Below are 25,488 nucleotides of genomic sequence, written 5' to 3'. Positions count from 1 at the left end.
CACTTGGGTTTTTGGCCCGGTGCTCGGCGGCCACCTAGGGAAACCTACCAAACCCACACATTTCTGAAAACTAGACACCCAGGGGATTCCAGGAAAGTATGGCTTGCTTGGAACTCCCAACGTTTCCTTACCCTGAATGCCCTGCAAACCTCAAATTTAGCTGGAAAAAAATCACCTTTTTCACACATTTTTGTGTCGGAAAGTTGTGGCATCACTGGGATGACAAAAATGTCCTATCACCCTGAGTTCCCCTGGGTCTCCCAATGAAAACGGTGCCTCACTCATGTGGGAGGCCCAAGTACCCGCGACAGGCAAGGGCCCAAAACGTATTGAGGCAACATGAAAATTGCCTACCTCAAAACGACCTGGTTTTGCAAGGGGAGTCACCTGGGTTTGTGGCCCGGAGCTCGGCGGCCACCTAGGGGAACCTACCAGACCCACAAATGTCTGAAAACCAGACAATCGGGGGATTCCAGGGAGGTATGGCTTGTGTGGATCCCCCAATGTTTCCTTACCCAGAATGCCCTGCAAACCTCAAATTTAGCTGAAAAAATTACCTTTTTCACACATTTTTGTGTGGGAAAGTTGTGGCATCACCGGGCTGACACACATGTCCTACCACCAAGCGTTCCCCTGGGTCACCTGATAAAAACGGTGCCTCACTTGTGTGGGAGGCCTAAGGACCCGCCACTGGCAAGGGCCCAAAACTTAGTGAGGCGCACTAGGTTTAGGACCCTTGCCTGTTGAGGCGCACGACGTTTTGGACCCTTGCCCGTCGCGGGTACTTGGGCCTCCCACACGAATGTGGCACCAATTTTATCGGGAGACCCAGGGGAACGCTGGGAGGTAGGAAATTTGTGTCAGCCCGGTGATGCCACAACTTTCCCACACAAAAATGTGTGAAAAAGGTGATTTTTTCAGCTAAATTTGAGGTTTGCAGGGCATTCTGGGTAAGGAAACGTTGGGGGATCCATGCAAGCGATACCTCCCTGGAATTCCCCGGGTGTCTAGTTTTCAGAAATGTGTGGGTTTGGGAGGTGTCCCTAGGTGGTCGCCGAGCACCGGGCCAAAAACCCAGGTGACTCACCTTGCAAAACCAGGTCGTTTTGAGGTAGGCAATTTTCATGACACCTCACTACGGTGTAGGCCCTTGCTTGTCGTGGGTACTTGGGCCTCCCACACGAGTGAGGCACCATTTTTATTGGGAGATCCGGGGGAACGCTGGGTGGTAGGAAATTTGTGTCAGCCCGGTGATGCCACAACTTTCCCACTCAAAAATGTGTGAAAAAGGTGATTTTTTCAGCTAAATTTGAGGTTTGCAGGGCATTCTGGGAAAGGAAACGTTGGGGGATCCACGCAAGCCATACCTCCCGGGAATCCCCCGGGAGTCTAGTTTTCAGAAATGTGTGGGTTTGGTAAGTTTCCCTAGGTGGCCGCCGAGCACCGGGCCAAAAACCCAAGTGACCCCCTTGCAAAACCAGGTCAGTTTGAAATATGCAATTTTCATGTCGCCTCACTACGTTTTGGGCCCTTGCCTGTCGCGGGTACTTGGGCCTCCCGCACAAGTGAAGCCCTGTTTTTATCAGGAGACCCAGGGGAACACTGGGTGGTAGGAAATTTGTGTTAGCCCGGTGATGCCACAACTTTCCCCCACAAAAATGTGTGAAAATTGTGATTTTTTCAGCTAAATTTGAGATTTGCAGGGAATTCTGGGTAAGGAAACGTTGGGGGATCCACGCAAGCCATACCTCCTTGGAATCCCCTGGGTGTATAGTTTTCAGAAATGTGTTTGTTTGGTAGGTGTCCTTAGGTGGCCGCCGAGCACCGGGCCAAGAACCCAGGTGACTCCCCTTGCAAAACCAGGTCGTTTTGAGGTAGGCAATTTTCATGTCGCCTCACTACGTTGTGGGCTCTTGCCTGTCGTGGGTACTTGGGCCTCCCACACAATTGAGGCACCGTTTTTATTGGGAGACCCGGGGGAACGCTGGGTGGTAGGAAATTTGTGTCAGCCCTGTGATGCCACAACTTTCCCACACAAAAATAAGTGAAAAAGGTGATTTTTTCAGCTAAATTTTAGGTTTGCAGGGCATTCTGGGTAAGGAAACTTTGGGGGATCCACGCAAGCCATACCTCCCTGGAATCCCCTGGGTGTCTAGTTTTCAGAAATGTGTGGGTTTGGTAGGTGTCCCTAGGTGGCCGCAGAACACCGGGCCAAAAACTCAGGGGACTCCCCTTGCACAACCAGGTCGTTTTGAGGTAGGCAATTTTCATGTCGACTCACTATGTTGTGGGCCCTTGCCTGTCGTGGGTACTTGGGCCTCCCACACGAGTGAGGCACCGTTTTTTTGGGAGACCCGGGGGAACGCTGGGTGGTAGGAAATTTGTGTCATCCCGGTGATGCCACAACATTCCCACACAAAAATGTGTGAAAAAGGTGATTTTTTCAGCTAAATTTGAGGTTTGCAGGGCATTCTGGGTAAGGAAACGTTGGGGGATCCACGCAACCCATACCTCCCTAGAATCCCCCGGGTGCCTAGTTTTCAGAAATGTGTGGGTTTGGTAGGTTTCTCTAGGTGGCCGCCGAGCAACAGGCCAAAAACGCAAGTGACCCCCCTTGCAAAACCATGTCGTTTTGAGATAGGCAATTTTCATGTCGCCTCACTACGTTGTGGGCCCTTGCCTGTCGTGGGTACTTGGGCCTCCCACACGAGTGAGGCACCGTTTTTTTGGGACACCTGGGGGAACGCTGGGTGGTAGGAAATTTGTGTCAGCCCAGTGATGCCACAACTTTCCCACACAAAAATGTTTGGAAAAGGTGATTTTTTCAGCTAAATTTGAGGTTTGCAGGGCATTCTGGGTAAGGAAACTTTGGGGGATCCACGCAAGCCATACCTCACTGGAATCCACCAGGTGTCTAGTTTTCAGAAATGTGTGGGTTTGGTAGGTTTCTCTAGGTGGCCACCGAGCACCAGGCCAAAAACCCAAGTGACCCCCCTTGCAAAACCATGTCGTTTTGAGATAGGCAATTTTCATGTCGCCTCACTACGTTTTGGGCCCTTGCCTGTCGCGGGTACTTGGGTCTCCCACAAGAGTGAGGCACCGTTTTTATCTGGAGACCCGGGAGAATGCTGGGTGGTAGGAAATTTGTATCAGCCCGGTGATGCCACAACTTTCCCCCACAAAAATGTGTGAAAAATGTGATTCTTTCAGCTAAATTTGAGGTTTGCAGGGCATTCTGGGTAAGGAAACATTGGGGGATCCACGCAAGCCATATCTCCCTGGAATTTCCCGGCTGTCTAGTTTTCAGAAATGTGTGGGTTTGGTAGGTTTCCCTAGGTAGCCGCCGAGCACCGGGCCAAAAACCCAAGTGACCCCCCTTGCAAAACCAGGTCATTTTGAGATAGGCAAATTTCATGTAGCCTCACTACGTTTTGGGCACTTGCCTGTCTCGGGTACTTGGGCCTCCCACACAAGTGAGGCACCGTTTTTATTGGGAGACCCGGGGGAACGCTGGGTGGTAGGAAATTTGAGCCAGCCCGGTGATGCCAAAACTTTCCCACACAAAAATGTGTGAAAAAGGTGATTTTTTTCAGCTAAATTTGAGGTTTGCAGGGCATTCTGGGTAAGGAAATGTTGGGGGATCCACGCGAGCCATACCTCCCTGGAATCCCCTGGGTGTCTAGTTTTCAGAAATGTGTGGGTTTGGTAGGTGTCCCTAGGTGGCCGCCGAGCACCGGGCCAAGAACCCAGGGGACTCCCCTTGCAAAACCAGGTCATTTTGAGGTAGGCAATTTTCATGTCGCCTCACTACGTTGTGGGCTCTTGCCTGTCGCGAGTACTTGGGCCACCCACACAAGTGAGGCACCGTTTTTATTGGGAGACCCGGGGGAACACTGGGTGGTTGGAAATTTGTGTCAGCCTGGTGATGCCACAACTTTCCCACACAAAAATGTGTGAAAAAGGTGATTTTTTCAGCTACATTTGAGATTTGCAGGGCATTCTGGGTAAGGTAACGATGGGGTATCCACGCAAGCCATACCTCCCTGGAATCCCCTGGGTGTCTAGTTTTCAGAAATGTGTGGGTTTGGTAGGTGTCCCTAGATGGTCGCCGAGCACCGGGCCAAAAACCCAAGTGACCGCCCTTGCAAAACCAGGTCGTTTTGAGGTAGGCAATTTTCATGTCACCTCACTATGTTTTGGGCCCTTGCTTGTCGTGGGTACTTGGGCCTCCCACACGAGTGAGGCACCATTTTTATCGGGAGACCCAGGGGAACGCTGGGTGGTAGGAAATTTGTGTCAGCCCTGTGATGCCACAACTTTCCCACACAAAAATAAGTGAAAAAGGTGATTTTTTCAGCTAAATTTGAGGTTTGCAGGGCATTCTGGGTAAGGAAACTTTGGGGGATCCACGCAAGCCATGCCTCCCTGGAATCCCCTGGGTGTCTAGTTTTCAGAAATGTGTGGGTTTGGTAGGTGTCCCTAGGTGGCCGCCGAGCACCGGGCCAAAAACTCAGGGGACTCCCATTGCAAAACCAGGTCGTTTTGAGGTAGGCAATTTTCATGTCGCCTCACTACGTTGTGGGCTCTTGCCTGTCGCGGGTACTTGGGCCTCCCACACGAGTGAGGCACCGTTTTTATCTGGAGACCCGGGGGAATGCTGGGTGATAGGAAATTTGTGTCATCCCGGTGATGCCACAACTTTCCCACACAAAAATGTGTGAAAAAGGTGATTTTTTCAGCTAAATTTGAGGTTTGCAGGGCATTCTGGGTAAGGAAACGTTGGGGGATCCATGCAAGCCATCCCTCCTTGGAGTCCCCCGGGTGACTAGTTTTCAGAAATGTGTGGGTTTGGTAGGTTTCTCTAGGTGGCCGCTGAGCACCAGGCCAAAAACCCAAGTGACCCCCCTTGCAAAACCAAGTCGTTTTGAGATAGGCAATTTTCATGTCACCTCACTACGTTTTGGGCCCTTGCCTGTCGCGGGTACTTGGGTATCCCACACGAGTGAGGCACCGTTTTTGTCTGGAGACCCGGGGGAATGCTGGGTGTTAGGAAATTCGTATCAGCCCGGTGATGCCACAACTTTCCCCCGCAAAAATGTGTGAAAAATGTGATTCTTTCAGCTAAATATGAGGTTTGCAGGGCATTCTGGGTAAGGAAACTTTGGGGGATCCACGCAAGCCACACCTCCCTGGAATGCCCTGGGTGTCTTGTTTTCAGAAATTTGTGGGTTTGGTAGATGTCCCTAGGTGGCCGCCGAGCACCGGGCCAAAAACTCAGGTGACTCCCCTTGCAAAACCAGGTCATTTTGAGGTAGGCAATTTTCATGTCGCCTCACTACGTTGTGGGCCCTTGCCTGTCGTGGGTACTTGGGCCTCCCACACTAGTGAGGCACAATTTTTTTGGGACACCCGGGGGAACGCTGGGTGGTAGGAAATTTGTGTCAGCCCGGTGATGCCACAACTTTCCCACACAAAAATGTGTGGAAAAGGTGATTTTATCAGCTAAATTTGAGGTGTGCAGGACATTCTGGGTAAGGAAACGTTGGGGGATCCATGCAAGCCATACCTCCCTGGAGTCCCCCGGGTGCCTAGTTTTCAGAAATGTGTGGGTTTGGTAGGTTTCTCTAGGTGGCCGCTGAGCACCAGGCCAAAAACCCAAGTGACCCCCCTTGCAAAACCAAGTCGTTTTGAGATAGGCAATTTTCATGTCACCTCTCTACGTTTTGGGCCCTTGCCTGTCGCGGGTACTTGGGTCTCCCACACGAGTGAGGCACCGTTTTTATCTGGAGACCCAGGGGAACGCTGGGTGGTAGGAAATTTGTATCAGCCCGGTGATGCCACAACTTTTTCCCGCAAAAATGTGTGAAAAATGTGATTCTTTCAGCTAAATTTGAGGTTTGCAGGGCATTCTGGGTAAGGAAACTTTGGGGGATCCACGCAAGCCACACCTCCATGGAATGCCCTGGGTGTCTAGTTTTCAGAAATGTGTGGGTTTGGTAGGTGTCCCTAGGTGGCCGCCGAGCACCGGGCCAAAAACCCAGGTGACTCCCCTTGCAAAACCAGGTCGTTTTGAGGTAGACAATTTTCGTGTCGCCTCACTACGTTGTGGGCCCTTGCCTGTCGTGGGTACTTGGGCCTCCCACATGAGTGAGGCACCATTTTTTTGGGACACCCAGGGGAACGCTGGGTGGTAGGAAATTTGTGTCAGCCCGGTGATGCCACAACTTTCCCACACAAAAATGTGTGGAAAAGGTGATTTTTTCAGCTAAATTTGAGGTGTGCAGGGCATTCTGGGTAAGGAAACGTTGGGGGATCCACGCAAGCCATACCTCCCTGGAATTCTCCAGGTGTCTAGTTTTCAGAAATGTGTGGGTTTGGTAGGTTTCTCTAGGTGGCCACCGAGCACCAGGCCAAAAACCCAAGTGACCCCCCTTGCAAAACCATGTCGTTTTGAGATAGGCAATTTTCATGTCGCCTCACTACGTTTTGGGCCCTTGCCTGTCGCGGGTACTTGGGTCTCCCACAAGAGTGAGGCTCCGTTTTTATCTGGAGACCCGGGAGAATGCTGGGTGGTAGGAAATTTGTATCAGCCCGGTGATGCCACAACTTTCCCCCACAAAAATGTGTGAAAAATGTGATTCTTTCAGCTAAATTTGAGGTTTGCAGGGCATTCTGGGTAAGGAAACATTGGGGGATCCACGCAAGCCATATCTCCCTGGAATTCCCCGGCTGTCTAGTTTTCAGAAATGTGTGGGTTTGGTAGGTTTCCCTAGGTAGCTGCCGAGCATCGGGCCAAAAACCCAAGTGACCCCCCTTGCAAAACCAGGTCATTTTGAGATAGGCAAATTTCATGTAGCCTCACTACGTTTTGGGCACTTGCCTGTCGCGGGTACTTGGGCCTCCCACACAAGTGAGGCACCGTTTTTATTGGGAGACCCGGGGGAACGCTGGGTGGTAGGAAATTTGTGTCAGCCCGGTGATGCCACAACTTTCCCACTCAAAAATGTGTGAAAAAGGTGATTTTTTCAGCTAAATTTGAGGTTTGCAGGGCATTCTGGGAAAGGAAACGTTGGGGGATCCACGCAAGCCATACCTCCCGGGAATCCCCCGGGAGTCTAGTTTTCAGAAATGTGTGGGTTTGGTAAGTTTCCCTAGGTGGCCGCCGAGCACCGGGCCAAAAACCCAAGTGACCCCCTTGCAAAACCAGGTCAGTTTGAAATATGCAATTTTCATGTCGCCTCACTACGTTTTGGGCCCTTGCCTGTCGCGGGTACTTGGGCCTCCCGCACAAGTGAAGCCCTGTTTTTATCAGGAGACCCAGGGGAACACTGGGTGGTAGGAAATTTGTGTTAGCCCGGTGATGCCACAACTTTCCCCCACAAAAATGTGTGAAAATTGTGATTTTTTCAGCTAAATTTGAGATTTGCAGGGAATTCTGGGTAAGGAAACGTTGGGGGATCCACGCAAGCCATACCTCCTTGGAATCCCCTGGGTGTATAGTTTTCAGAAATGTGTTTGTTTGGTAGGTGTCCCTAGGTGGCCGCCGAGCACCGGGCCAAGAACCCAGGTGACTCCCCTTGCAAAACCAGGTCGTTTTGAGGTAGGCAATTTTCATGTCGCCTCACTACGTTGTGGGCTCTTGCCTGTCGTGGGTACTTGGGCCTCCCACACAATTGAGGCACCGTTTTTATTGGGAGACCCGGGGGAACGCTGGGTGGTAGGAAATTTGTGTCAGCCCTGTGATGCCACAACTTTCCCACACAAAAATAAGTGAAAAAGGTGATTTTTTCAGCTAAATTTTAGGTTTGCAGGGCATTCTGGGTAAGGAAACTTTGGGGGATCCACGCAAGCCATACCTCCCTGGAATCCCCTGGGTGTCTAGTTTTCAGAAATGTGTGGGTTTGGTAGGTGTCCCTAGGTGGCCGCAGAACACCGGGCCAAAAACTCAGGGGACTCCCCTTGCACAACCAGGTCGTTTTGAGGTAGGCAATTTTCATGTCGACTCACTATGTTGTGGGCCCTTGCCTGTCGTGGGTACTTGGGCCTCCCACACGAGTGAGGCACCGTTTTTTTGGGAGACCCGGGGGAACGCTGGGTGGTAGGAAATTTGTGTCATCCCGGTGATGCCACAACATTCCCACACAAAAATGTGTGAAAAAGGTGATTTTTTCAGCTAAATTTGAGGTTTGCAGGGCATTCTGGGTAAGGAAACGTTGGGGGATCCACGCAACCCATACCTCCCTAGAATCCCCCGGGTGCCTAGTTTTCAGAAATGTGTGGGTTTGGTAGGTTTCTCTAGGTGGCCGCCGAGCAACAGGCCAAAAACCCAAGTGACCCCCCTTGCAAAACCATGTCGTTTTGAGATAGGCAATTTTCATGTCGCCTCACTACGTTGTGGGCCCTTGCCTGTCGTGGGTACTTGGGCCTCCCACACGAGTGAGGCACCGTTTTTTTGGGACACCTGGGGGAACGCTGGGTGGTAGGAAATTTGTGTCAGCCCAGTGATGCCACAACTTTCCCACACAAAAATGTTTGGAAAAGGTGATTTTTTCAGCTAAATTTGAGGTTTGCAGGGCATTCTGGGTAAGGAAACTTTGGGGGATCCACGCAAGCCATACCTCACTGGAATCCACCAGGTGTCTAGTTTTCAGAAATGTGTGGGTTTGGTAGGTTTCTCTAGGTGGCCACCGAGCACCAGGCCAAAAACCCAAGTGACCCCCCTTGCAAAACCATGTCGTTTTGAGATAGGCAATTTTCATGTCGCCTCACTACGTTTTGGGCCCTTGCCTGTCGCGGGTACTTGGGTCTCCCACAAGAGTGAGGCACCGTTTTTATCTGGAGACCCGGGAGAATGCTGGGTGGTAGGAAATTTGTATCAGCCCGGTGATGCCACAACTTTCCCCCACAAAAATGTGTGAAAAATGTGATTCTTTCAGCTAAATTTGAGGTTTGCAGGGCATTCTGGGTAAGGAAACATTGGGGGATCCACGCAAGCCATATCTCCCTGGAATTTCCCGGCTGTCTAGTTTTCAGAAATGTGTGGGTTTGGTAGGTTTCCCTAGGTAGCCGCCGAGCACCGGGCCAAAAACCCAAGTGACCCCCCTTGCAAAACCAGGTCATTTTGAGATAGGCAAATTTCATGTAGCCTCACTACGTTTTGGGCACTTGCCTGTCTCGGGTACTTGGGCCTCCCACACAAGTGAGGCACCGTTTTTATTGGGAGACCCGGGGGAACGCTGGGTGGTAGGAAATTTGAGCCAGCCCGGTGATGCCAAAACTTTCCCACACAAAAATGTGTGAAAAAGGTGATTTTTTTCAGCTAAATTTGAGGTTTGCAGGGCATTCTGGGTAAGGAAATGTTGGGGGATCCACGCGAGCCATACCTCCCTGGAATCCCCTGGGTGTCTAGTTTTCAGAAATGTGTGGGTTTGGTAGGTGTCCCTAGGTGGCCGCCGAGCACCGGGCCAAGAACCCAGGGGACTCCCCTTGCAAAACCAGGTCATTTTGAGGTAGGCAATTTTCATGTCGCCTCACTACGTTGTGGGCTCTTGCCTGTCGCGAGTACTTGGGCCACCCACACAAGTGAGGCACCGTTTTTATTGGGAGACCCGGGGGAACACTGGGTGGTTGGAAATTTGTGTCAGCCTGGTGATGCCACAACTTTCCCACACAAAAATGTGTGAAAAAGGTGATTTTTTCAGCTACATTTGAGATTTGCAGGGCATTCTGGGTAAGGTAACGATGGGGTATCCACGCAAGCCATACCTCCCTGGAATCCCCTGGGTGTCTAGTTTTCAGAAATGTGTGGGTTTGGTAGGTGTCCCTAGATGGTCGCCGAGCACCGGGCCAAAAACCCAAGTGACCGCCCTTGCAAAACCAGGTCGTTTTGAGGTAGGCAATTTTCATGTCACCTCACTATGTTTTGGGCCCTTGCTTGTCGTGGGTACTTGGGCCTCCCACACGAGTGAGGCACCATTTTTATCGGGAGACCCAGGGGAACGCTGGGTGGTAGGAAATTTGTGTCAGCCCTGTGATGCCACAACTTTCCCACACAAAAATAAGTGAAAAAGGTGATTTTTTCAGCTAAATTTGAGGTTTGCAGGGCATTCTGGGTAAGGAAACTTTGGGGGATCCACGCAAGCCATGCCTCCCTGGAATCCCCTGGGTGTCTAGTTTTCAGAAATGTGTGGGTTTGGTAGGTGTCCCTAGGTGGCCGCCGAGCACCGGGCCAAAAACTCAGGGGACTCCCATTGCAAAACCAGGTCGTTTTGAGGTAGGCAATTTTCATGTCGCCTCACTACGTTGTGGGCTCTTGCCTGTCGCGGGTACTTGGGCCTCCCACAAGAGTGAGGCACCGTTTTTATCTGGAGACCCGGGGGAATGCTGGGTGATAGGAAATTTGTGTCATCCCGGTGATGCCACAACTTTCCCACACAAAAATGTGTGAAAAAGGTGATTTTTTCAGCTAAATTTGAGGTTTGCAGGGCATTCTGGGTAAGGAAACGTTGGGGGATCCATGCAAGCCATCCCTCCTTGGAGTCCCCCGGGTGACTAGTTTTCAGAAATGTGTGGGTTTGGTAGGTTTCTCTAGGTGGCCGCTGAGCACCAGGCCAAAAACCCAAGTGACCCCCCTTGCAAAACCAAGTCGTTTTGAGATAGGCAATTTTCATGTCACCTCACTACGTTTTGGGCCCTTGCCTGTCGCGGGTACTTGGGTATCCCACACGAGTGAGGCACCGTTTTTGTCTGGAGACCCGGGGGAATGCTGGGTGTTAGGAAATTCGTATCAGCCCGGTGATGCCACAACTTTCCCCCGCAAAAATGTGTGAAAAATGTGATTCTTTCAGCTAAATATGAGGTTTGCAGGGCATTCTGGGTAAGGAAACTTTGGGGGATCCACGCAAGCCACACCTCCCTGGAATGCCCTGGGTGTCTTGTTTTCAGAAATTTGTGGGTTTGGTAGATGTCCCTAGGTGGCCGCCGAGCACCGGGCCAAAAACTCAGGTGACTCCCCTTGCAAAACCAGGTCGTTTTGAGGTAGGCAATTTTCATGTCGCCTCACTACGTTGTGGGCCCTTGCCTGTCGTGGGTACTTGGGCCTCCCACACTAGTGAGGCACAATTTTTTTGGGACACCCGGGGGAACGCTGGGTGGTAGGAAATTTGTGTCAGCCCGGTGATGCCACAACTTTCCCACACAAAAATGTGTGGAAAAGGTGATTTTATCAGCTAAATTTGAGGTGTGCAGGACATTCTGGGTAAGGAAACGTTGGGGGATCCATGCAAGCCATACCTCCCTGGAGTCCCCCGGGTGCCTAGTTTTCAGAAATGTGTGGGTTTGGTAGGTTTCTCTAGGTGGCCGCTGAGCACCAGGCCAAAAACCCAAGTGACCCCCCTTGCAAAACCAAGTCGTTTTGAGATAGGCAATTTTCATGTCACCTCTCTACGTTTTGGGCCCTTGCCTGTCGCGGGTACTTGGGTCTCCCACACGAGTGAGGCACCGTTTTTATCTGGAGACCCAGGGGAACGCTGGGTGGTAGGAAATTTGTATCAGCCCGGTGATGCCACAACTTTTTCCCGCAAAAATGTGTGAAAAATGTGATTCTTTCAGCTAAATTTGAGGTTTGCAGGGCATTCTGGGTAAGGAAACTTTGGGGGATCCACGCAAGCCACACCTCCATGGAATGCCCTGGGTGTCTAGTTTTCAGAAATGTGTGGGTTTGGTAGGTGTCCCTAGGTGGCCGCCGAGCACCGGGCCAAAAACCCAGGTGACTCCCCTTGCAAAACCAGGTCGTTTTGAGGTAGACAATTTTCGTGTCGCCTCACTACGTTGTGGGCCCTTGCCTGTCGTGGGTACTTGGGCCTCCCACATGAGTGAGGCACCATTTTTTTGGGACACCCAGGGGAACGCTGGGTGGTAGGAAATTTGTGTCAGCCCGGTGATGCCACAACTTTCCCACACAAAAATGTGTGGAAAAGGTGATTTTTTCAGCTAAATTTGAGGTGTGCAGGGCATTCTGGGTAAGGAAACGTTGGGGGATCCACGCAAGCCATACCTCCCTGGAATTCTCCAGGTGTCTAGTTTTCAGAAATGTGTGGGTTTGGTAGGTTTCTCTAGGTGGCCACCGAGCACCAGGCCAAAAACCCAAGTGACCCCCCTTGCAAAACCATGTCGTTTTGAGATAGGCAATTTTCATGTCGCCTCACTACGTTTTGGGCCCTTGCCTGTCGCGGGTACTTGGGTCTCCCACAAGAGTGAGGCTCCGTTTTTATCTGGAGACCCGGGAGAATGCTGGGTGGTAGGAAATTTGTATCAGCCCGGTGATGCCACAACTTTCCCCCACAAAAATGTGTGAAAAATGTGATTCTTTCAGCTAAATTTGAGGTTTGCAGGGCATTCTGGGTAAGGAAACATTGGGGGATCCACGCAAGCCATATCTCCCTGGAATTCCCCGGCTGTCTAGTTTTCAGAAATGTGTGGGTTTGGTAGGTTTCCCTAGGTAGCTGCCGAGCATCGGGCCAAAAACCCAAGTGACCCCCCTTGCAAAACCAGGTCATTTTGAGATAGGCAAATTTCATGTAGCCTCACTACGTTTTGGGCACTTGCCTGTCGCGGGTACTTGGGCCTCCCACACAAGTGAGGCACCGTTTTTATTGGGAGACCCGGGGGAACGCTGGGTGGTAGGAAATTTGAGCCAGCCCGGTGATGCCACAACTTTCCCACACAAAAATGTGTGAAAAAGGTGATTTTTTTCAGCTAAATTTGAGGTTTGCAGGGCATTCTGGGTAAGGAAACGTTGGGGGATCCACGCGAGCCATACCTCCCTGGAATCCCCTCGGTGTCTAGTTTTCAGAAATGTGTGGGTTTGGTAGGTGTGCCTAGGTGGCCGCCGAGCACCGGGCCAAGAACCCAGGGGACTCCCCTTGAAAAACCAGGTCGTTTTGAGGTAGGCAATTTTCATGTCGCCTCACTACGTTGTGGGCTCTTGCCTGTCGCGGGTACTTGGGCCACCCACACAAGTGAGGCACCGTTTTTATTGGGGACCGGGGGGAACGCTGGGTGGTTGGAAATTTGTGTCAGCCCGGTGATGCCACAACTTTCCCACACAAAAATTTGTGAAAAAGGTGATTTTTTCAGCTACATTTGAGGTTTGCAGGGCATTCTGGGTAAGGTAACGATGGGGTATCTGCGCAAGCCATACCTCCCTGGAATCCCCTGGGTGTCTAGTTTTCAGAAATGTGTGGGTTTGGTAGGTGTCCCTAGGTGGTCGTCGAGCACCAGGCCAAAAACCTAGGTGACTCACCTTGCAAAACCAGGTCGTTTTGAGGTAGGCAATTTTCATGACACCTCACTACGGTGTGGGCCCTTGCTTGTCGTGGGTACTTGGGCCTCCCACACGAGTGAGGCACCATTTTTATCAGGAGACCCAGGGGAACGCTGGGTTGTAGGAAATTTGTGTCAGCACGGTGATGCCACAACTTTCCCACTCAAAAATGTGTGAAAAAGGTGATTTTTTCAGCTAAATTTGAGGTTTGCAGGGCATTCTGGGTAAGGAAACGTTGGGGGATCTACACAAGCCATACCTCCCTGGAATCCCCCGGGTGTCTAGTTTTCAGAAATGTGTGGGTTTGGTAGGTTTCCCTAGGTGGCCGCCGAGAACCGGGCCAAAAACCCAAGTGACCCCCCTTGCAAAACCAGGTCGTTTTGAGATATGCAATTTTCATGTCGCCTCACTACGTTTTGGGCCCTTGCCTGTCGCGGGTACTTGGGCCTCCCACACGAGTGAGGCCCTGTTTTTATCAGGAGACCCGGGGGAACGCTGGGTGGTAGGAAATTTGTGTCAGCCCTGTGATGCCACAACTTTCCCACACAAAAATAAGTGAAAAAGGTGATTTTTTCAGCTAAATTTGAGGTTTGCAGGGCATTCTGGGTAAGGAAACTTTGGGGGATTCACGCAAGCCATACCTCCCTGGAATCCCCTGGGTGTCTAGTTTTCAGAAATGTGTGGGTTTGGTAGGTGTCCCTAGGTGGCCGCCGAGCACTGGGCCAAAAACTCAGGGGACTCCCCTTGCAAAACCAGGTCGTTTTGAGGTAGGCAATTTTCATGTCGCCTCACTACGTTGTGGGCCCTTGCCTGTCGCGGGTACTTGGGCCTCCCACACGAGTGAGGCACCGTTTTTATCTGGAGACCCGGGGAAATGCTGGGTGGTAGGAAATTTGTGTCATCCCGGTGATGCCACAACTTTCCCACACAAAAATGTGTGAAAAAGTAGATTTTTTCAGCAAAATTTGAGGTTTGCAGGGCCTACTGGGTAAGGAAACTTTGGGGGATCCATGCAAGCCATACCTCCCTGGAGTCCCCTGGGTGCCTAGTTTTCAGAAATGTGTGGGTTTGGTAGGTTTCTCTAGGTGGCCGCTGAGCACCAGGCCAAAAACCCAAGTGACCCCCCTTGCAAAACCATGTCGTTTTGAGATAGGCAATTTTCATGTCGCCTCACTACGTTTTGGGCCCTTGCCTGTCGCAGGTTCTTGGGTCTCCCACACGAGTGAGGCACCATTTTTATCTGGAGACCCGGGGGAACGCTGGGTGGTAGGAAATTTGTATCAGCCCAGTGATGCCACAACTTACCCCCGCAAAAATATGTGAAAAATGTGATTCTTTCAGCTAAATTTGAGGTTTGCAGGGCATTCTGGGTAAGGAAACTTTGGGGGATCCACGCAAGCCATACCTCCCTGGAATCCCCTGGGTGTCTAGTTTTCAGAAATGTGTGGGTTTAGTAGGTGTCCCTAGGTGGCCGCCGAGCACCGGGACAAAAACCCAGGTGACTCCCCTTGCAAAACCAGGTCGTTTTGAGGTAGGCAATTTTCATGTCGTCTCACTTCGTTGTGGGCCCTTGCCTGTCGTGGGTACTTGAGCCTCCCACACGAGTGAGGTACGTTTTTTTGGGAGACCCGGGGGAAGGCTGGGTGGTAGGAAATTTGTGTCAGCCCGGTGATGCCACAACTTTCCCACTCAAAAATGTGTGAAAAAGGTGATTTTTTTAGCTAAATTTGAGGTTTGCAGGGCATTCTGGGTAAGGAAACGTTGGGGGATCCACGCAAGCCATACCTCCCTGGAATCCCCCGGGTGTCTAGTTTTCAGAAATGTGTGGGTTTGGTAGTTTTCCCTAGGTGGCCGCCGAGATCCGGGCCAAAAACCCAAGTGACCCCCCTTGCAAAACCAGGTCGTTTTGAGATATGCAATTTTCATGTCGCCTCACTACGTTTTGGGCCCTTGCCTGTCGCGGGTACTTGGGCCTCCCACATGAGTGAGGCCCTGTTTTTATCAGGAGACCCGGGGGGACGCTGGGTGGTAGGAAATTTGTGTTAGCCCGGTGATGCCACAACTTTCCCCCACAAAAATGTGTGAAAAAGGTGATTTTTTTCTGCTAAATTTGAGATTTGCAGGGCATTCTGGGTAAGGAAAGTTTGGGGGATCCACGCAAGCCATACCTCCCTGGAATCCCCTGGGTGTCTAGTTTTCAGAAATGTGTTTGTTTGGTAGGTGTCCCTAGGTGGCCGCCGAGCACCGGGCCAAGAACCCAGGTGACTCCCCTTGCAAAACCAGGTCGTTTTGAGGTAGGCAATTTTCATGTCGCCTCACTACGTTGTGGGCCCTTGCTTGTCGTGGGTACTTGGGCCTCCCACACGAGTGAGGCACCGTTTTTATTGGGAGACCCGGGGGAACGCTGGGTGGTAGGAAATTTGTGTCAGCCCTGTGATGCCACAACTTTCCCACACAAAAATAAGTGAAAAGGTGATTTTTTCAGCTAAATTTGAGGTTTGCAGGGCATTCTGGGTAAGGAAACTTTGGGGGATCCACGCAAGCCATACCTCCCTGGAATCCCCTGGGTGTCTAGTTTTCAGAAATGTGTGGGTTTGGTAGGTTTCTCTAGGTGGCCGCTGAGCACCAGGCCAAAAACCCAAGTGACCCCCCTTGCAAAACCATGTCGTTTTGAGATAGGTAATTTTCTTGTTGCGTCACTACGTTTTCGGCCCTTGCCTGTCGCGGGTACTTGGGCCTGCCACACGAGTGAGGCACCATTTTTATCTGGAGACCCGGGGGAACACTGGGTGGTAGGAAATTTGTATCAGCCCGGTGATGCCACAACTTTCCCCCGCAAAAATGTGTGAAGAAAGTGATTCTTTCAGCTAAATTTGAGGTTTGCAGGGCATTCTGGGTAAGGAAACTTTGGGGGATCCACGCAAGCCATACCTCCCTGGAATCCCCTGGGTGTCTAGTTTTCAGAAATGTGTGGGTTTAGTAGGTGTCCTGTTGGACCCGGCCTCGTAACATGGCTCTACTGGTCCCCACACCACCTAACCTGGTGCCGGCGGCCCCAATCCCCCGGCCTCACCCAGCCTTTCCACCAGAACACACGCACTCAACCCGGACACCCTCGTCCATGGCCTCTCTCCTTTCGGCCACCCCGGGCCCGCATGCCCACTTCATGCACCAAGATGGCCGCCCGGCCCCAGCGCGACCCGGGCCTAGAGGCACCACTCCGGCTGGAGGACATCGCGCTTCCAGGGGTTGAGAGAGGGAGGAGCAGTTTCTATCGCACCTCTGAACTCCCCTGGGACGATGGGTTTCGATCGGCCCTCCGGCCTCCCTGAAGGCTGGCTCCACGCCTGCTGGGTGTCTGGGACTCCTCCCGACCCGGCCCTGAAAGGATCAAAAGACAATGGCAGGAAACCCCCGACAAGCGACCCCCAGGTGACAAGACCCCTACCTGCACAGACTCCGGACATCAAAGAGGGGTCGACCTATAACAAGGGGTGCTCTGGGACTGTCCGGCAGATTCGACGCTGGAACAACGAGAGCCTGCTGACGCGGTCGCGGCTCCTGGAACTTAGAACTACCTGAGCCCTGCTGAGTGACTCGCGGCTCCCCGAAGATCGTAAGACCTCCGAACTTGTACCTGAGCCCTGCTGAGTGACTCGCGGCTCCCCGAAGATCGTAAGACCTCCGAACTTGTACCTGAGCCCTGCTGAGTGACTCGCGGCTCCCCGAAGATCGTAAGACCTCCGAACTTGTACCTGAGCCCTGCTGAGTGACTCGCGGCTCCCTGAAGATCGTAAGACCCCCGAACTGGTACCTGAGCCCGCTGAGTGACTCGCGGCTTCCACAGACTCCACTGGTCCCGCCGGACCCCACGACAACCAGCCTACCCCCCAGCTCCAGGATTGTGAGCTGTGCGCTGGGGACATCCTTACCTTGAACTTTCGTGCCAAAGACTGTCCCGCTACCCCCTATCCCTTCCGAGACTCATTCAGCCCGCGCTCTCCTTGTACATATTTGCAGTGCTAACCTATTTGATAAAGATTGGTTCCTGAGAACGCACGGTGTGTTGTTTCTGTGTCGTGTGGTGCCCGAAGTACGATCCTCGATACGAGACTTCTCCTCTTGGGGAGTCTCCCGCCAGTGCCCGGCTACGATACTTGAGGGTGGGTCTCAGGGTAGTCAGGACTCCCTTCCCGGGCTCCTCTGAGGTCGCCGTCTAACATGTCCCTAGGTGGCCGCCGAGCACCGGGACAAAAACCCAGGTGACTCCCCTTGCAAAACCAGGTCGTTTTGAGGTATGCAATTTTCATGTCGCCTCACTTCGTTGTGGGCCCTTGCCTGTCGTGGGTACTTGAGCCTCCCACACGAGTGAGGTACGTTTTTTTGGGAGACCCGGGGGAAGGCTGGGTGGTAGGAAATTTGTGTCAGCCCGGTGATGCCACAACTTTCCCACACAAAAATGTGTGGAAAAGGTGAGTTTTTTCATCTAAATTTGAGGTTTGCAGGGCATTCTGGGTAAGGAAACGTTGGGGGATCCTGGAATCCCCCAGGTGTCTAGTTTTCAGAAATGTGTGGGTTTGGTAGGTTTCTCTAGGTAGCTGCCGAGCACCGGGCCAAAAACCCAAGTGACCCCCCTTGCAAAACCATGTCGTTTTGAGATAGGCAATTTTCATGTCGCCTCACTACGTTTTGGGCCCTTGCCTGTCGCGGGAACTTGGGTCTCCCTCAAGAGTGAGGCACCGTTTTTATCTGGAGACCCGGGGGAACGCTGGGTGGTTGGAAATTTGTATCAGCCCGGTGATGCTACAACTTTCCCCCACAAAAATGTGTGAAAATGTGATTCTTTCAGCTAAATTTGAGGTTTGCAGGGCATTCTGGTTAAGGAAACATTGGGGGATCCACGCAAGCCATACCTCCCTGGAATTCCCCGGGTGTCTAGTTTTCAGAAATGTGTGGGTTTGGTAGGTTTCCCTAGGTAGCCGCCGAGCACCGGGCCAAAAACCCAAGTGACCCCCCCTTGCAAAACCAGGTCATTTTGAGATAAGCAAATTTCATGTAGCCTCACTAAGTTGTGGGCATGTGGGATTCAAATCAAATATGTGTAGTTAGCATAATGTATCTTAGACTGTATCTCTACTCCATATGCGTCGAGGACTGCTTTATAAAGTAACTCCTCTGGTTTACGTGTCCTGCATGATAGAAAAGGCCGAAAAGCCATACTGTGGCCATCTTGATTCATGAACAGTCGTGCTTCAGATCAAGTGTCTCTCTCTCTGCCCTCCCTTCTGCATGATTTAGCTCGTACCAGCCTAAAGACAGGATGAATTGTATTTACGGCCGAGGCCCAAGGTCACATCTGCAGTAGGGAGTACTAAGCTAAATTCCTCTGTGCCCGAGACAAAAGGGAGTCACCCGGCCGACCTTCTTTGAACGAGATAGTAACCTTATACGGGCAGATGGTATGAGCTCATTTAGGAGCTCTAGGACTAACTGGTACTTTTCCACTTGCAATGCTTTGTATGCTGAATCTGTAATGTATATAAGTGTGGTTCTGTCAAGGAGCCAGCAGTCTTCCTCGGCACACCTGATGGGTGAGGTTCGATGAGGCTCCTCTATGTAGAGTTCTGTTGTGGCCAATAAACGCTTGAACCTTCTACGTTGCCAACTGCTTATTATTGACTTAATATAGCGGGCCACTGGTAAGTGTGGCCCTTGGGATTACTATTAGATTACTTCAGTTGGCGACCACGAAGGGACCCCGTGACAGGGTCTTGTCCATCCCCGTAAACGGGTGAGGGGATCGGGGGCGTCATGGCCGGGTGGGCGGAGGGGAGTCTACATCCGCTCTGCGCTCCCGCTCGGGGCACCCTCTGCTGCTAGTGACCCTTCACCGGGGTCCTACGGGCTTGACCCAGGAGCTGACCGTATTGGTGGTAAGAAGTTGGCAGCGGAGAACGAACATTCGTACCTGGGTGCACCCGGTGAGTAATTTGTTTGTTTGAAACATGCGCTGTTGAGCGGTGCATTTGTTTGAAGCACGCGCTGTTAAGCGGTGCATCTGGAACAGTTAACTGTATTTGATTTGAGGGGTCGTGAGCACCCTAGGAGAGTTACAGATGTCTTGCAGGGTGGTCCGGTAGGGACTGACTGTGGAGACTCCGCGGATCTTTTTGTGATATTTGGAGATACTGATCAGATGCCTGGTTGTTACCTGTGAGTAATGCACGGCCGGATTGCACTCGGAAAAACCTGTGGCTAGAACTGGGTAGCCATGAGACATATCTGAAGAACGGCTTGGACTACATCAGAACAGTCTCAGTGGTGAACCAGGGAGGTCATGGGATGGCCTGTAGTCCAGTCCGTGGTTACCCCTGTCTGACCGTCTCCTGCCAGTACGGCCTGTTGTCATTCTGTTGATCCTTTTTTGGATAATTCTCCACGAACGGGAGTCGACGGGCTCCGTTTGTTTGTTTGGATGCATCAAATTTTGATAGGTTGAACTGCAGAGAGTAATGTCGACATACATGTTATTTGTGGTGTAAAGTCTGTCATATGGTATTTGTGTTTGTCTAACTAACCAACATGTCGTGTTTCAGTAAATTGAATTGTTTTGGTTGTTGTTGTCGAACCAGCGACTCTCAGTTGGCCGAGAGTCAGCCTGCCCCACCGGAGGGCAGCCCCAGCCATTTCATGTATGTGAAGCACGGAATTGCCCCCATATTGTTCAACACCCTGTGGCACAAGTATAAAAAAGGTAATGAAGAGTTGCAGTGGCCGAAGACTGGTCCCTTTGACGAAAAGAAAGTTGCCTTTCTACAGGAGCAACTATTCTCCAGGCGCAGTTGACAATCTATGTTTGATGCCTTAAACGCCTGGCAGAAAGAGGCCAAGCAAAGACGGATGAGGGGGGAGAAGTTGGCGAGAGCCAAGGCATGACAGACTGTAACTCAGAAAGCTGTAGCCTATGACAGAGCAAGGGTAGAGAAAGGAATCGATTGCATGAATCGGGAGTTTAGATTAAAAGTTGACAAAAGTTATGTGGCCCGACCCAATGCAGATGATGAGATAGAAGACCTGCTGGACATGCGACCACCACCCCGTATGTCCCGCAACGGTTGTATCCGGAGGTAACAGCTGCTGTTGTATCGGCCGGAGCACAGACTGTTGACCCCGTGCCGGCGCCCGTTGCCTCTCCAGCAATTTCAGTCGCGTCAGCGCCTCAGCCCCCCTCCCTTGCACCGGTCATTGATCATTCGCGGCTGTCCTCCTCTATCTCGGAAAGTATGGCCCTATGGACCAATTTGCTGTCGGCCTCGACAGCTGAAGCCCCACAGCTGTCACCAGGGGCCATGTATTCCCCTTCCGCCCTGACCTCTTCCTCCGCGAGTGCAACCCCTTTCGCAGCTGTTTCAACTCCAGTACATCCGACCGGTTCATTAGATGGTAGGAAGTTGTTCACTCGGGGAGAAGGAGGCCATTGCAATCCAGGCATCCCAGTGGATGCGGCAACCTATCTATACCCTGACCGACATATGGAATACCATGCGAGATTATGAACCTGTAATGCAGCAACACGCATTGGCCCATATGGCCCAACGCCTCATCTCATTGTGGGAACAAGCCTATAAAGAGGACAGAGCTCCGGCCATCCTATATGATATTTACACTCAGGCCTATAGATCTCAGCTGATTATAGAAGCGGTGTATGGGAACGTGAACACTTTGGTCAGTTACAGAATGCGCCTGCCTGCAGCTAGCCCTGTAGGGGTACAGCAGTTCCCAATGCGTGAGGTGCACCCTATTTATCACCCCGAAGTGACCGATATAGTAGACGCACAAGGGGCGGTCACCCGCCCAAGAGTAGCCGCCCGTTTTCAGGAACAATGGGTATATACCCCCTGGAAACGTAGTGAGGTACTTTCTTTGAAAACTCAGTTGCCTGACCCCAGGAAGAATCCTACCGCATATCATAAAGAACTGACAGAAGCCGCCTCCTCGGCGGTGATGACACTGGCTGATATTGAGCTATTTTTTGCTCTATTGGTACCTGTGGACATATGGCGGCAGGTACATGACCAGGATCATGTGGCTGAGTTCGGAGGAACATGGGAACAATTGAGAGACTGGGATAGGGATCGTAAGCCAGGAGATAAACCTAGAAGTGAGATATTGCCTTTACCGGAGAAAGTAATAACCTATATGCATTCCCTAATTCCCCCCAGGAAGGTGGATTGGGACAAATTGACTGCTTGCAAGCAGAAGAAAGACGAGAACGTGTCTGACTTCTTCACGAGGTTCGAGGGAGTTTTTATTGATTTTAGTGGGCAAGATCTGTCTAAGGAGGGTGGCATACGTCTGTTTGTCAACAGGTTTGTGACTAACCTGTTGCCTGAGATATCAGCCCGACTTCAGGCTGCAGAGAGTACCTGGACTACATCAACCCCCTCGACGATTCTAAGCATGGCTCAATATTATGAGCATCGGGAAAACGAGAGTAAGGAAAAGACGGAAAAGAGATCGAAGGACTTGAAAACTAGGGTTTTGTTACAGCAAGTTGAGAGGGGACGCGGTAGGGGTAGGGGAACACAGAATTTCACCCCGCGAGGGGCGGGACTCGGACAGGGCGGAGGACGAACTGATTTAGGAATAAATCAGTGTGCCTTCTGTAAGCTGGAAGGGCACTGGCGAGCTCAGTGTCCGTTGCTGCAGGCGCAGAACGGGGTTTCGAGGGGTCAAGGAAGAGGCCGCAGCAGTGGTCGTCGAGGAGGATGTACAAGACAGGACGGAGTTGGGCAAGGTGAGGATAGCCAGAATTGTTTCGACCATGGTCGAGGAAAACAGTACTATAACGACGGATGTGTAAGTAATGACTCAGCAGGCTACAGTGAGGCATAGGGAGGCCGAGGACAGAGTGGGGGACGCGTGTCAATTCCGATCGATCAAAATGGACCTTATGTACATGCTTGTTTAATGGATGCATCAGGTAAGTTTCTGGTTGACACAGGGGCTATGAATAGTTCTGTTTCACACTCCCTTGTCCCTGGGGCTGCTCTGTCTGGCCAGAATAATGTGTCTATCGGTTTCTCCGGAACTCCAGTGGTAAGCCCCATCTCCCAACCTCTTTCTCTTAACTTGGGGCCAATTTCAATTGACTCACCTTTCCTTCTGACTTCACAATGTGGTGAGAATCTTTTGGGTATGGATATACTGAAGAGGCTGTACGCCCGCATCTATTGCTCTCCCGATGGAGTTTACTTAACGATTAGGAAACCCTTACCTCCCTCTGCACAATGTTTCTCTAAAACGGACCCTTTGCCCCCTCAGCTCGCCAAGATTCCACAGAGTCTCTGGGCTACTGGAGATACTGATGTAGGGTTGTTGAGCATACCACCCATTTCGATCACTCTGAAACAAAATGCTCGATTACCCAGAGTTCCGCAGTATAAAATTGCCCCCGCAGGGGAGCGGGCATTACTGTCCATTGTCCACGATCTGATCCGCATGGTGGTGGTGGAAGAGACGGCTTCTAACACGTGCAACAGCCCTATTCTTCCTATTCTTAAACGGGCCCCGATAGATCAGAGTCCTGATTATGCTGATACTTATCGTTTTGTGATCGACCTGCGAGAAATCAATAAGATTGTCGTACCCCAATATCCTGTAGTGCCTGACATCACTACTATCCTGACCATGATTCCCCCGACGGCTAGATTTTTCTCTGTCATTGATTTGAAAAACGCTTTTTTCAGTATTCCCATACATTCAGATAGCCGTTATCTTTTCGGATTCTCCTTAGGAGGTCGCAGCTTAAAATGTTGTCGCTCCCCACAGGGCTATACAGAGAGTCCTAGTATTTATAGCCAAGCGCTTAAAACGTTGTTGGACACATTAACCTTGCCACCCGGTAACGTTTTAGTGCAGTATGTGGATGATCTTCTCGTGGCCTCTGATACTGAGCATGGTTGCCGACTAGCGACGACTGCGTTGTTACAGCACCTGGCAGACCACGGTAATAAAGTTTCATTGTCTAAATTTCAATATTGTCGACCGGAGGTGACCTATCTCGGTCATCTCCTGTCGAAGGAGGGACGACGGCTAACCCTTGATCGTATTCTAACCATATCTAACAAGCCTGTTCCTTGCACGCAACGTGATGTCCGCGCTTTGCTTGGCATAACTTCTTACTGTCACCAATGGATCCCTAACTATTCCCTATTGACTAAACCTTTCCTGCATCTAACGACTAAAGATGTGCATGAACCTTTACCTTGGACAGCTGAATGTCAGAATGCTTTTGTTGCTCTGAAATCTGCTCTTTGCTCTGCCCCTGTGCTTGGCACCCCTGATTACCAGAAGCCTTTTGTACTCTACGTGCATGAGGTGGACGGTTGCTCGCTTTCAGTGTTAACACAAGGATTTGGCGGTAAGCAAAGACCTTGTGCATACTTTTCGGCGGTATTGGATAATGTCGCCAGGGCACTTTCCAGTTGTCTGAGAGCCACGGCAGCGGTTGCAGTGGCGATCCGACAATCGGAAGGGCTTGTCCTGAATACGGACCTGACAGTGATGGTGCCCCACGCTGTGGACGTATTGTTGAACAGGAGACAGACTCAGCACTTAACTAGTGCGCGTCTCACGGGGTACGAATTGACCCTGTTTGCACCACACATCACTATAAAATGCTGTGTCACTTTGAACCCTGCTACGTTACTACCCCTCCCCCGGAGGATCATAGTCAAGATATACATGATTGCATATTTCGGACAGAAGAAGAAACGGGGCGGATAGATTTGACAGACATTCCCTTATCTAACCCTCAAGGGGAATTGTATGTCGATGGCTCATGTTTTCGATTACCCAATGGCACTACGGCTGCTGCTTATGCGATAACCACGTTGCAAACAATAGTTGAGACGGCCAAAGTACCTTATCGATCGGCCCAGGCTGCCGAGTTAGTCGCACTACTGAGGGCTTGTGAATTGGGTGAAGGCTTGAGGATAAATGTCTACACCGATAGCCAGTACGCCTTCGGCGTAGCACATAGCTTTGGAAGATTGTGGGCGGAGAGAGGTTTCCTTACATCCCATGGTCAAAAGATACAGAATGGTCAATTGGTGTTGAGATTGTTAGCTGCCCTGACCCTGCCCAAGCCATAGCAGTTGTTAAATGCAGTGCGCACAAAGCAATAGTTGATGATGTGGGTAAGGGTAATTCCTTTGCGGACAGAATCGCTATAGAAACTGCCCAATCCAATACCACTTCCATGTTTGTAACAAGTTCGCATAACGGGGTGATAGAGGCGGAGGCATTCAGTAACACTATAGACAGCGTAAGAGACTTGCAATCAGAAGCAACCCCTGAAGAACTACAATACTGGCAAGAGCAGATAGGGAAGTTGGATGACAATTAATTCTGGATTGATCTGTCAGAAAGATGTAGGTGGCTGCTGCCGAACGCCTTTGTGACTGCAGTTGTGTCCATGGCACACGGTCCTGCACATGTGGGAATTCAAGGTATTTGCGCAATCCTGGATCCTGTGTGGTATAATACCAACATCCACAGGACTGCGAAGCATCTAGTTCAGAATTTCATGATTTGTCTACAGCATAACCCAGGGGGTAGCATTCCTGTTTTGACTGGCAGCTTCGCGCCACCCACCCTACCTTTTGAGGTGCTACAAATGGACTTCATTCAGTTTGAACGGGTTAACAATCTTAAGTAAGTTTTGGTGGTGGTTTGTACGTTTAGCAAGTGGGTGGAGGCGTACCCTACCAAGGAAAATACTGCCTTAGCCACCGCGAAGGCCTTAGTAAAAGAGTTCTTTCCCCGCTATGGGGTACCCCGGGTGATTTGGAGTGACAATGGGAAACATTTCAATGCCGATCTGGTTAAACATGTTTGTAAGGGCCTGGCAATACAGCAGAAGTTTCATGCGGCCCGCCATCCCCAATCAGCAGGGCTGGTGGAAAAATATAATGGAATCCTTAAATTAAAGTTGGCCAAGCTGCAGGATACCACAGGTCTAAAGTGGCCCGATCTCTTACCTCTGGCTTTACTATCTGTAAGGACCACTCCTCACTCCCGTAGTGGAATATCACCATATGAGGGGATATTTGGAAGGCCCGCTAATGTATGGGGCGTGCCGCGACCAAAATCCCTTAGAG

The sequence above is a fragment of the Triturus cristatus genome, chromosome 2_2 (assembly GCF_964204655.1).
Source record: "Triturus cristatus chromosome 2_2, aTriCri1.1, whole genome shotgun sequence".
Classification (NCBI taxonomy): domain Eukaryota; kingdom Metazoa; phylum Chordata; class Amphibia; order Caudata; family Salamandridae; genus Triturus; species Triturus cristatus.
Note: the sequence above shows the minus strand (reverse complement) of the source record.